This window comes from Carassius auratus, chromosome 36 (assembly GCF_003368295.1).
Source record: "Carassius auratus strain Wakin chromosome 36, ASM336829v1, whole genome shotgun sequence".
Taxonomy (NCBI): Eukaryota; Metazoa; Chordata; class Actinopteri; order Cypriniformes; family Cyprinidae; genus Carassius; species Carassius auratus.
The window spans coordinates 7628776-7641424 of record NC_039278.1 but is presented as its reverse complement, the minus strand read 5'-3'; positions in this window follow the sequence as shown (position 1 = coordinate 7641424).

Sequence of the window (12649 nt, the reverse complement as noted above, 5' to 3'; positions counted from 1 at the left end):
TTTAGCCTATCATTTGGAAATCAAGGTCTGGAGTTTGGAGGAACACTGGAGAGGCACAGAATACAAAGTCCAGTGTGAAGTTTCTGAATTCAGAGATTATTTGGTTGCTGTGATGTTGGTGGTGTTGCTCCATTGTGTTTTATCAAGTCCAGAGTCAATGCAGCTATCTACCAGGAGATTTTGGGAGCACTTCCATCTTCCATCTGTTGACAAGCTTTATGGAGATGCTGATTTCCTCTTCGTAGGACGTAAGCACCTGCCCACAGTGAAAAAAAAACACTTCCCAGTGGTTTGCTGACCATGATATTACCGTGCTTGATTGGTCATCCAGCTCACCTGACCTGAACCTCACGGAGAATCTATGGGGTATTGTGAAGAGGAAGATAAGTAACATCTGACAAACAATAGAGAGGAGCTCAAGGCCGTTATCAAAGCAACCGCTATCAAAGCAAACTGGTCTTCAGTAATGCCTCAGCAGTGCCACAGACTGATCGCCTTCATTCCACGCCACACTGAAGCCCCAACCAAGTATTGAGTGCATAATTACCTACTTTGGATTTTAATTTTTCTTTTTCTTTAAAAGTTTCCTTATAAAATATAATATCCTTATAGAATATAAGAAAGTTTGCTTATTTGAATTAAATTACAAAAAATAAAGAACTTTTCCAAGACATTCAAATTTTTTTAGATGCACCTGTATATGATCACTATGGTAACCGCTACAGGCACAATTAAGGCAGCTACCAGCTCCTCGTAGGACCCCGGGGTCAGAAGTCATAGCAATACACACACAGAGAACGTAAACGTCAGTGGAAGCGCCATCGTCATGTGTGTTTATTGACAACAGAACAGTGTGTAGTGAGAATGTGGGTAAAGTAATGGTTAGACTATTATTGTGCTTCAGCCTGCATCTGACCCGATTCTTTAGCACCAAAACAAACACACCCATACCACAACAGGACCTGCTACGGTGGCCGAGAGAGATAAACCTGCTGCAAATGACAAAAATACCTGTAAATTATGAAAACATCTTCATCAGTTTGACAACACATGCTGCAAATACTCACAATACAAACAAATAAAGAAATGTGCTGCAAAAACACAGACCACATCGGAAATATTTAAGGGAACCGTAAAGTGACAAATGTGGCTGGGACACATTTTATAAATCTTTGCTCTGAAAAAATATATTTTGTTTATTTTAACAATCCTGGTCATACGATTCCTTAGCTTTTTTATGGATATTATTAGCCTAAATAAGCTGACTAAATACACAATTTCTGTACCTGTGAAAGGTTATGTAAGCTGGCTAACTTACTTTTACAGCTTACTTTACAAAAACTAACCATAGCCTGTGTTTTACTATTGAAATGAATTAATTAATAAATACATTTATTATATAAAAAAAGCTAACAAATCATTAACAAATTAACCATGGATTTATTACTATAACCATAGTTTAACCATGGTATTTGTACAAATATGGTCATACAAATGGTAATCAATAGTCAAAATACTCTTTTTGTTGGGGTAATTTTGTTTGTGTTGAGTATTTGCAGAGCGTTTCTGTATTTGTTTGTGTTGTGAGCATTTGTAGCTTGTTTTTGTATTTCATTGTGTTGAGTATTTGCAGCACGTGTCAAACTGATGAAGAGGTTTTCTTAAAGGGGGGGTGAAATGCTATTTCATGCATACTGAGTTGTTTACACTGTTAAAGAGTTGGATTCCCATGCTAAACATGGACAAAGTTTCAAAAATTAAGTTGTATGTTTGAAGGAGTATTTTTGTTCCAAAAAAAACTCTTCCGGTTTGTCACAAGTTTCGGAAAGTTTTTTTCGAGTATGGCTCTGTGTGACGTTAGATGGAGCGGAATTTCCTTATATGGGTCCTAAGTGCGCGCTCTTCTGCCGGAAGAGCGCGCGCTCCCGTATAGCAGAGCAGAGAGAGGCTGAGCACAGCCTGATCAGAGCGAGAGCGTCGCGAAAAGTCACAAAAGAAGTCTGTTTTTGGTTGCCAGGGCAAGACAACCCTGCACAGATTACCAAAAGAGAAACAGCATTAAGGGACCAGTGGATGGAGTTTATTTTTACAGAGCATCAACGGAGTTGTGCAAGTGTTTTTGTTTGTTCCCTGCATTTCGGATTGCACGTCGTTTATTTCTTAAGGATAATGCAGTCCCAACGGAAAAGGGTCACGATCGTGTGTTGGAACCACATGCGTTGAGTAAAACTGCTTCAAATATCTCTGTGTTGTTAACTTAGCTATCAGCGCATAAGCACATCAAGTAAACAACATGCGATGTTGTCATCAAACTGCACTTTCCACATGTACAGCTTAAAAAAAAAAAAAAAAAAACGACATAAAGTGGACCTTAGTCATTTTCCAAAACCGCTAAGCAAATATATACAGTTTCAGTACATACCACATAGCATACCGCCTTTGCTGATGCTGCTCTTGTTAAATTTCAGCCTCTGGATCTCAACGCAAAAGCCTACTGGCGCTCGTGATTCTTTAGCTCCGCCCACACGTCACACCTCTAGGCGCTCGTGTTTTTCCGGGAAAAATCGGTACAGACTATCTTTCTCTTATAAATATAATACAAATAAAGACTTTTTGGAGTTATGAAGGATGCAGTACTATTCTATAGGTACTCAAGATTAACAGGATATTGAGTGAAAACGAGCATTTCACCCCCCCCCCTTTAATTTGCTGGTGTTTTTTCTATTTGAATGTTTTTTGTGAAGTTGAGCTCTCTCTGCCACCGTGCATCGCCCCTATTTTGAAATCTTCACCCTACACCTTTCTTTTACTGTCTATGCCCTACACGTACATCCGCAACCATGGCAACAATGATCGCGGAAATAAGCGAAGATGACACACAAGCATATTCAAACGAATGCCAACAAGGATAAGTTGTATGAAACAACGCAAAATCGTTACTCACCTATCAAAAATAAACAAATAAACCTCGGCGTCCGATTCGAGCCCTTCCCAATCCTTGAGTTTCTCTCCACGCGCTGGAAAGCTGCTCCGATATTTACGCGGGTCCTACCTCTTGCTTGATTGTAAACCCTCTTTTTTTATCCGCCATCTCTCTCAATGAAAGCATCAGCTAAATGAATAAATGTAAATGTAATGTAATATGCGGCCGTCCTGTGCACTCAAATCGAGCGCTCTCTTCTCGCCATCAGGACAAGACACACCTATGAAGGTATTTTTGATTCAAATTAACTGAGCACCTGTGGCAGTGCGATTTGTAGTTGTAGAGAAAAGCCACACATGTGTATCAGTAAATTTGAAGCCACAGAGATAAATGTTTTAAGAGTTGCAAACCTGTAGCCTTTTTTTCTCTCCCACAAACACAACACAACAGTTACACCTTCTCAAATTCTTCATTGCAGGTGCACAAATCCTATTCTACAAATCACACATTTAGAAACTCGTACGCTCACATTTTTGAAACAATTGCTGCAGTGAATGTGGTGCAAAACGCATTTACACACCCGCATCATGAAATGTGCAGTCGTGGAGAAATGTTGAACATCCGCAAATCAGTACGTGAATTCATCAAATGAGAGTTGCACACTTGTAGAATATTTTCTCAGAATGTCTTGTATATTTTTCTAACACAAACACAAAGTACATAACTACAGCTTCTTGAATCTGCTGCGATGAAGCTCAAACACTGTTTTTTCGCTTTCAAGCGACAAGTTTCGCGCTCTCCCTTTTGCACCGAGATATTTGGTTCAAAAGTGATTTGTGGATCTGTAGAGGTAGTGGGCGGGACTGTTTAGAGATTACAGAATTTCAGCCAATCAGAAGAGCTTACTGAGCCGGTAGATATACGCCCCAAGCAGTTTTACGCCCCTGTTGTTCCTCATGCGTCCAGTAGGGGGAGGCAGTATATTAGTATATGAGCCCAGTCATTTATAAGAACAGCAGACCATATCTATATGTATGATAGCAGCAGACCTTCTTGAAGCAATACGGATTAGGTATGTTAAATAATCTGCTAAAGTACTTGTTGTTGATTGTATTGTGTAATGATGCAACATTTATTATTTATAAAAGATTGATCAATTAAATAAGAAAGAATAGCGATATCAATTCAAAAGAAGGATCAGTTTATTTCGAGAGGCAAAAGTACTTGATTGAGTCAAGATGTTCTGTCTGACTCAAACTTAACTAACCACAGTCTATCATCAATGGACAAAAAAAAAAAAAAAAAAAAAAAAACAATCAAAGTGACTTGACACTTTTTCCAAGTGTTCCATCAATATCGTTCATTGAAGATCAGGAGCGAATTGATGTTATCTACACTCAGATGACTTCAATTTTGGACGGCACACCTACACACACCCACAGTGACCAGATCAGATTCATTATGGATGTCCCTTTTCCAGAGGTATGGTCTTGTGTGTTAGTTGTGCTCTGCATGGTGTCATATTCACATTGTTTGTAATGTCAAATAGTTTATCCATAATGTTAGATAATTTCTATAAAATAATAGTTTTGTGCTTAATATAGAAAAGGAACTTTGGATTTTGTTGTAAAAAAAAAAAAAGCAAAATGATGCTTGGCTTATTTGGGCTGTGATAAATCTTTCTCTGGTAGTCCATCATCTGTGCTCTTGCTGTTGTGAAAGATGTGTCCATCTTGGAGGCTGAGGAGAAATTCCTTCGAGGACCTGTCATTGACGCAAGGTACTGTAAGGATCCTATAAAGGAAAAAAAAAATTGAAACATGACATCCTGCCATTATTTATAAATAACCATTGTTTTCTACCACTATGCAACTTTTGCTTTTTTATTTATTTTTATCAGTGAGTGGGATCACTTTGACCGCAGGATAAAGAAACAATTAAAGAAGAGTGGCAAACCATTGGAGAGTCATCTACAGGAGTCATGCTGTTAAGAAATAACCAAGTCATGGTGTTAATAAATTTTTTTTTGTGAACAACAATATTGTCTTTCTTTTAAATGACCCTTGGAACTTTAGAAAATTGTTAAATTTTGTTGGTCTTCATAAAATGCTATGTAGAACATGTTCTGTTGCTGTATAACGAGCAATTGTGAATTGTAAAGCAAATATTTCATTTAGGATCCATATGATTACACAGTACTGTATGTCTAATGGCCTGAATATGGTTAATATCTAAATATAACTTAATATAAATTCACAACATCATATATCAGTCAATCTCTGTATATAAAAACAGTTTATAAATATATATAAATAATACATTTTACAGTAGGTCATAGGTCTGCAGCCTCCCCCTACTGGACGCATGAGGAACAACAGGGGCGTAAAACTGCTTGGGGCGTATATCTACCGGCTCAGTAAGCTCTTCTGATTGGCTGAAATTCTGTAATCTCTAAACAGTCCCGCCCACTACCTCTACAGATGCACAAATCACTTTTGAACCAAATATCTCGGTGCAAAAGGGAGAGCGCGAAACTTGTCGCTTGAAAGCGAAAAAACAGTGTTTGAGCTTCATCGCAGCAGATTCAAGAAGCTGTAGTTATGTACTTTGTGTTTGTGTTAGAAAAATATACAAGACATTCTGAGAAAATATTCTACAAGTGTGCAACTCTCATTTGATGAATTCACGTACTGATTTGCGGATGTTCAACATTTCTCCACGACTGCACATTTCTTGATGCGGGCGTGTAAATGCGTTTTGCACCACATTCACTGCAGCAATTGTTTCAAAAATGTGAGCGTACGAGTTTCTAAATGTGTGATTTGTAGAATAGGATTTGTGCACCTGCAATGAAGAATTTGAGAAGGTGTAACTGTTGTGTTGTGTTTGTGGGAGAGAAAAAAAGGCTACAGGTTTGCAACTCTTAAAACATTTCACTCTGTGACTTCAAATTTATTGATACACATGTGTGGCTTTTCTCTACAACTACAAATCGCACTGCCACAGGTGCTCAGTTAATTTGAATCAAAAATACCTTCATACACACCCCCTTACCGCTGATTGGCTACAAGTGTGTTTTGGGACTCGGTCAGACACAGCGGTCAAAAGCGTGTTTAAAAAAATAATTTAGTGCACGTTTAAAGGAACGGCGGGCCGGGTCGCTTCTACTTAGATTAGTGTACATCGCGGAAACTCAGATTAATCCTCTGTTTACCAATAGAACCTTTCATTGAGAAAGTGAGGGGGACGGATCTGGTTACTATGAATCTGGGGGGGTCATGTCCCCCCCGTCCCCAGTGCCATCTGCGCGCCTGGCCTGGGGTTTTGGGTTATTATGCTGGGTTTCACTTTAATGGGTCCTCAGTAGATTTTTTTTTTTTTTTTCCACCAATGGAAAGTCTCCATGTTGCCCTTCATCCAGCTTCCCAATAGCTTCTTAATTAGACAGGTAATGCTATACCTTGATTCATAAGATGCTTTGTCCACGAAAACACAATATCCACCTCATATATATATATATATATAATATATATATATATATATATATATATATATATATATATATATATATATATATATATATATATATATATATAGGCAGTTCCTTTGACCTCATGATTCTCATCTGCTCTGACATGCACTGTGAGCTGTAAGGTCTTATATAGACAGGTGTGTGGCTTTCCTAATCAAGTCCAATCAGTATAATCAAACACAGCTGGACTCACATGAAGGTGTAGAACCATCTCAAGGATGATCAGAAGAAATGGACAGCACCTGAGTTAAATATATGAGTGTCACAGCAAAGGGTCTGAATACTTAGGAGGACCATGTGATATTTCAGTTTTTCTTTTTTAATGTGCAAAAAAAAGTCAACAATTGTGTGTTTTTCTGTCAATATGGGGTGCTGTGTGTACATTGAGGGAAAAAATACTTAGATTATTTTAGCAAATGGCTGCAATATAACAAATTGAAAAATTTAAGGGTGTCTGAATACTTTTCGTACCCACTGTATGTATAGAAAGTCACAGTGAAAATTATGAATCAGTCCATGATGGATAAGTTTCTCAGGTATTTCTAACATAGATGTGGTGATGCCAACTTTGGTGCTTTTTAAAGAATGCTGCTGAAAGCCTTTACTTGTTGTACAACCTGTTATGACACAAATTGTGGTGCTAAATTGTTTGTAATGCCATAAAAATACAGTATGTCATGAAAAATACCTTCTTTTTTTATATACTACCGTGAAAGCAAAATCCACCATATGAATATGCTAATTATTTAGTACCATAGAATGTTGAACTTCCAAGGTATTCCCATCTAATTGACTGTTTAGGTCTGTGTTGCTGATTATGTCAGCATGACAAAACATATAAAACACAACCTGTAGTATAGTCATACTGGATTTATTATAGTGTAGAGAATAAAATCATGAATGCTGACAACTTTTACCAGATGTAGTTTCTTAAAACTGCTTCCTACTAATTTCTCAAAATTATGTATGATGACCTATTGTTATGAAAATAAAGATTAACTGATTGGAAATATTTGATTTTAAAATCTTCATAGGCTCTATACAAAATTTTGCTCACATGCTAAAACAAGAAAAGAGCTCATGTTCATGCAGAAAATGTTATTTTTAATTTTATTTGACCATCGGTTTTGCTAATAAAATATTTGCTAGGTTTCAGTTGTCTTCACCTGGTTTTTAAAGTGTTTTGTCTGCCACCTGCTGGCTGTAATTCATATGGCACCACCGCAGGGCCAACTGAATTCCACAGTTTGTGCAACATTCAGAGAAAAAAGGCAAAAATGTGTTGAGGAAAGAAATACTTACAGTTTTTATATCTATACCTGCTTTAAGTGACAACCTAGGATGCTTTCTTCTCCTACCCAAGTAGGGATTTTTAAGGATGTTGACAGGTAAAGCTTTTCATTCACAGGAACACCTTCGAGAAACTCGGCACACCTGACACCACGTCCAGTGACTCTGTGTGAAGTCCCTGGTGTCAAGATGTTAGGCTATGCGATGCCAAGCATGTAATCATAGTGGGGTGTCAGCTACCATGGGAGACAGAATGCTTCAGTGATTTGAGGAACCAGCAGGCAGGAGGGCAAGCTTAGGCCATATGAAGAAATTTCAGGAGGAAATGGAACACCCTGGAGCACCACAATAAAAGAGCAATACAAACTCAAGAGGTTTCTGTATACCAACCTTATGCCAAATTACACAGATGCTAGAATATGAAAGGCCAGAAGTGAAAACTGAGTACTATAACAGATGTGGGTTATGATAGTCTATGTGAAGAAACAGGAACATAAAAAAGTTTGAAAGAATAGTTTTATGAGACAAAGCAATATTCTGACATTTTAAAGTGAATTGTGAAATAAGAAACGATGCAAAACCTTAGTTCTATTCTAGTCTGTTTTTAAACTAACAACACTGTACAATTTCTTTTCTAATGTAGTTTGTTGATATTATAAATATAATAAAACATTTTACATGCAGTAAAATTTTAGACATTAAAAGGAAGTTTAGAGAAATTTATATCACAAATGTAAAAAAAAACACGTTTCTGAAATGATCATTTAAAACATAACTCTTTAAATTAAACATGCAATGTCATGAGAAAGAAGTTGCATTGGACTTAAACATAGCAATTTTTTTAATAAATAAAAATAATAACAACAATATAAACTGTCCCCAAAATGACCAGTAGTAAGTAGTAAGTTCATAAATCAGTTTAAAGAAGAGTCTTGTTCTTTCAGGAGTCCGGGTTTAGGAGGACACGGAGACAAGGAAACACAGGAGGTGAGTAAGCAGGTAAGTACATCCAATAGAAGTAGTAGCTGATTCAGAGAGTCCTCTATGTGTGTATGAGATCGGACAATGAGGGTGTCAGGCCAGTAATGAAGTGCTGATTGCAGGTGCTCAGAACTCAGGTGATTGGAATCGTTGTGATTGTGTGTTACAGGACCCCCTTCTCCACAGCAGGTTTGATAGCCATACGTTTTGACCTGGTTGGTAGGTGGGGGTTTTCACACATTGAAGGTCTGCAGCTGTCTTTTGCCTGCACACCTTTGGAGATGGTGGTGAGCAGCGCCCCAGACCCTCTCGCTTTCCTGGAACCAGTAGTCAACACCCAAAATATCAGAAGGTTCCCCTGACCAGGAGAACAATGGAGGCCGGAGTCAGAGCACACACCGGAAGTGAGTGAGGCCAGTAGGCTGTCACAGGAAATTCTGCGCATATTCGGCCCAGCCCAGGAACTGGTTCCAGGAATCCTGGTGGCCATGGCAGAAGGTTCGCAGGAATCACCCTACCTCCTGAATCTTTCTTTCCGTCTGGCCATTAGGTTGCTGGTGATAGCCAGATGAGAGGCTTACGGTCACACCTAGGAGCTTGAAGGAATTCCATACTCCGGAGATAAATTGAGGTCCTCGAACCAAGACGATGTCTTCGGGAATGCCATAATATCTAAAGACATGGTTAAAGAGTAGTTTGACAGTTTTTAATTTGGTGAAGAGACCTCTGAAGGGCAAAAGACGGCATGATTCAGAGAACCAATCCACTATCACCAGGATGCAAGTGTTACCTTCAGAGGGTGGCAGGTTGGTGACAAAGTCCACTCCTGCACAAACCTTCTCACGTCCCTTGGGTGGCCAGTACCCCAAAAAGAGTAAGTGGAGTAAATAAGTGGGGTGTGTTGTATTCGTGGCACGTACTAGTATCCTGGAGGACAGCCCGGCGGATTGTTGGGAGAATTGGAAGCTGCTGGAGAGGAGTTTCATTTTTTGGGACTGATGATCATTTTACGTGGGATGATACTCCCTGGTTCTTCAGTACCTTCCACGTGACTGTAGACACAGAACAGGGTGTCTGCCTTGACATTTCTAGGACCAGAACGATAAGTAATGGAGAAATTGAATCTGGTAAAGAATAACCCCCATCGTACTTGGTAGGGATTTAGACGTTTAGCCTCACGAAGATACTGAAGGTTCTTAAGATCAGTTAGCATGGTGAAAGGATAAGCTGCCCCCTCCAGCCAATGCCTCCATTCTTCCAAAGCGACTTGGTCAGTAGCTCTCTGTTGCTGATATCATAGTTGGAGAAGGTGGCACATGGATGGAGTCGGGCCGGATTTCCCTTACTGCTGGGAAAGCACTGCCGGTAGTGAAGGTGTCGACTTCTACGACAAATGGGAGGTCATGATCAGGATGGACCAGGAGTGGGGCACTAGTGAAGGATTTCTTGAGGGTGGAGAAATCTTCTGATGCTGCAGGCATCCAAGACAGGGACTTGAGCTTTCCAAGCAGCATGCTTGTGAGTGAACTGATAATACTACTGCAATTCTGTATGAAGCGACAGTAGATGAATGGTGATCGTTGTCTTGTTCTTTTTAGGAGTTTGGGAAATGCACAGGAGGAGCACACACCTCAACAGTCAGGGGTTAGGAGGACACAGAGACACAGGAAGACAAGGAGACACTAGGAGGAACAAAGGAGGTAAGTACATCCAATAAAAGTAGTAGCTGATTCAGAGAGTCCTCTACGTGTGTACGAGATCAGACAATAAGTGTGTCTGAGGTGTGTGCTTATATACAGGCCAGTGATGAATTGCTCAAAACTCAGGTGATTGGGATTGTTGTGATTGGGTGGTGGTGGAGCCTGGCCGAGCTGTTATAGTTAGAAAGATACTGATATTTATTTATCTTGTTTACATTTTTATATGTCGGGCATTATGGTGGCATAATGGTGAGACAGTTGGCAGTAAAGCTTAGGATAAACACTGACATAATTGCATACTTTTCTAAATTAGATCTATTTTTAAATTAAAACGAACGTGATGAAATTTTGTACAGAGAATCTGAGATGATGTTGGGTGCTTCAGCCTGGGGTTAGACTGCACCTCCAGCCAGAATGAAAGCATCACAGCGCTGTGTATATCTGCAGCTACTTCCAACGAATTAGATTTTTTTTTTCATAAAACTTTATGCTCTTTTATTTAAATTTTTCAAGATTTATTTAAAGTGAAATGCATTTTCATCCAAATAGACAAGTCAGTCGAAACACTGAAGGTCATCTTGGTCAACATTTTTATTATTATCGCAATTATTATAAGGTGCATTATAAACCAATTAATTAATTACAATTACTGCATTGTATTTCAGACAGTGCAGATTGGTGGCGTATTGTGTGGTAAACTGTAAACAATGAGTTACACACAAAGAAGCATGCGCACCCTCAGATCACTTGGACGTGGTTGTGTACAAGAGGTAAAAACAGTATAAATATTCTTGGTTTTCTTACACAAACCGCTCCATTCGTGTCTTAGGTCATCAATGTGTACTTACGATGGGGAATTGTTTAATTTGGACTTCTCTGTGCATGCTCTTTGAGGTGGTGACCATAGACCTTCATTATGTTAGTCACAGACAAGAACGGTTTGACTTAAAAATATCAAAATGGAAACTACTGCGGAAACAAGGACACCTACATCTTGGGGAAAAAAAAGAATGGAATGGTAGATGAGGGGTTTTGACTGAAGAGGATGTACCACAAACATGCACAATGAAGACTGGGAGCTTCTGGAGATCGCCGGGTAGAGGTAAGTAGAGACAGAGTTAGTCCTTAGAGTTAACATACAGGTAAGACCTTGTTGCAAACGAGACCGGACGCTGACTGAGTGCGTGTGTGGTATTTGTAGTTCTACAGGTGATTGCTGGTGGATGAGGATCAGGTGGGAGTGATTAGTATTCAGGTGAGGGAGTGCGCTGTGATTGGTAGGAGGTGGAACCTGGCGTGTCTGTAACCCTTAACATATTAAATTAAGATAATTTATACATTAAGATGGGCATTTAGCAATAATAAAATTAGGATAAAGGCTCTGTGGTTTTTTGCATTTCACATAACCCGGTGGGTCATTATTGTGCACATGGTCAAAACTTTTCCACACCTCAGACTTTGCTTTAGTTGCTGGTCCAACAAAACGTTATCGCCAGAGGCAAGCATCCGTTTCACCTCCTCCGCATTCCATTTTAAATAAAAAAAGCAGAGGTTAATGAAAAGTGTGGTACGACAACAGGAAAGCTCAGAAAGTTTCATTTAAAGAAACACTGAATTAAATAAGCAAGCATTAGAAGAAATTTGCTAATAAAAGATGGCAGCCATCATAATTACCAGAGGAAAAGAACAACAAGAGAACAGAAGAAGGAAAGTGACCTAGCATGCCAGATTTTCTACAGCTTGAAACAATGTCAAAGGCTTATGAATGAAAGTGGGCCTATGAATGGAATTAAAATTTGGGGTGGACCTGACATGAAGAGGGAGACTCTTTCAAAATGCAGGGTGAACACCTGCAACAGCCAGATGTCCCTTTGAGTGTGGGAAACAGAGAGGAGAGGTTGGCAGCTTTGCCTGAGTAATCCACAGGTAGTGTATGTAATACAGGAGTCCACACATATACTGGGGAGAAAGACCAGGAAGGGCATAAAAACAAAAGTACAATCCTTCAGTTAATTATACTACTAAGTGGTGGAAAGATGCAAAGATGTCAGCAAAAAGGAGATATGGCCCCTTTTCTTTGAGCCCATTGGAACATCCTGCTATAGCACCTGCACGCACAATAGCGAACTCCCCTCCATGGAGTCTTTTGAAGCGATGGACATATATCCCAGCCTTCTTGGCCAGTACATCTGTAAAGCACACAGCTTCATACAAATGGCCTTA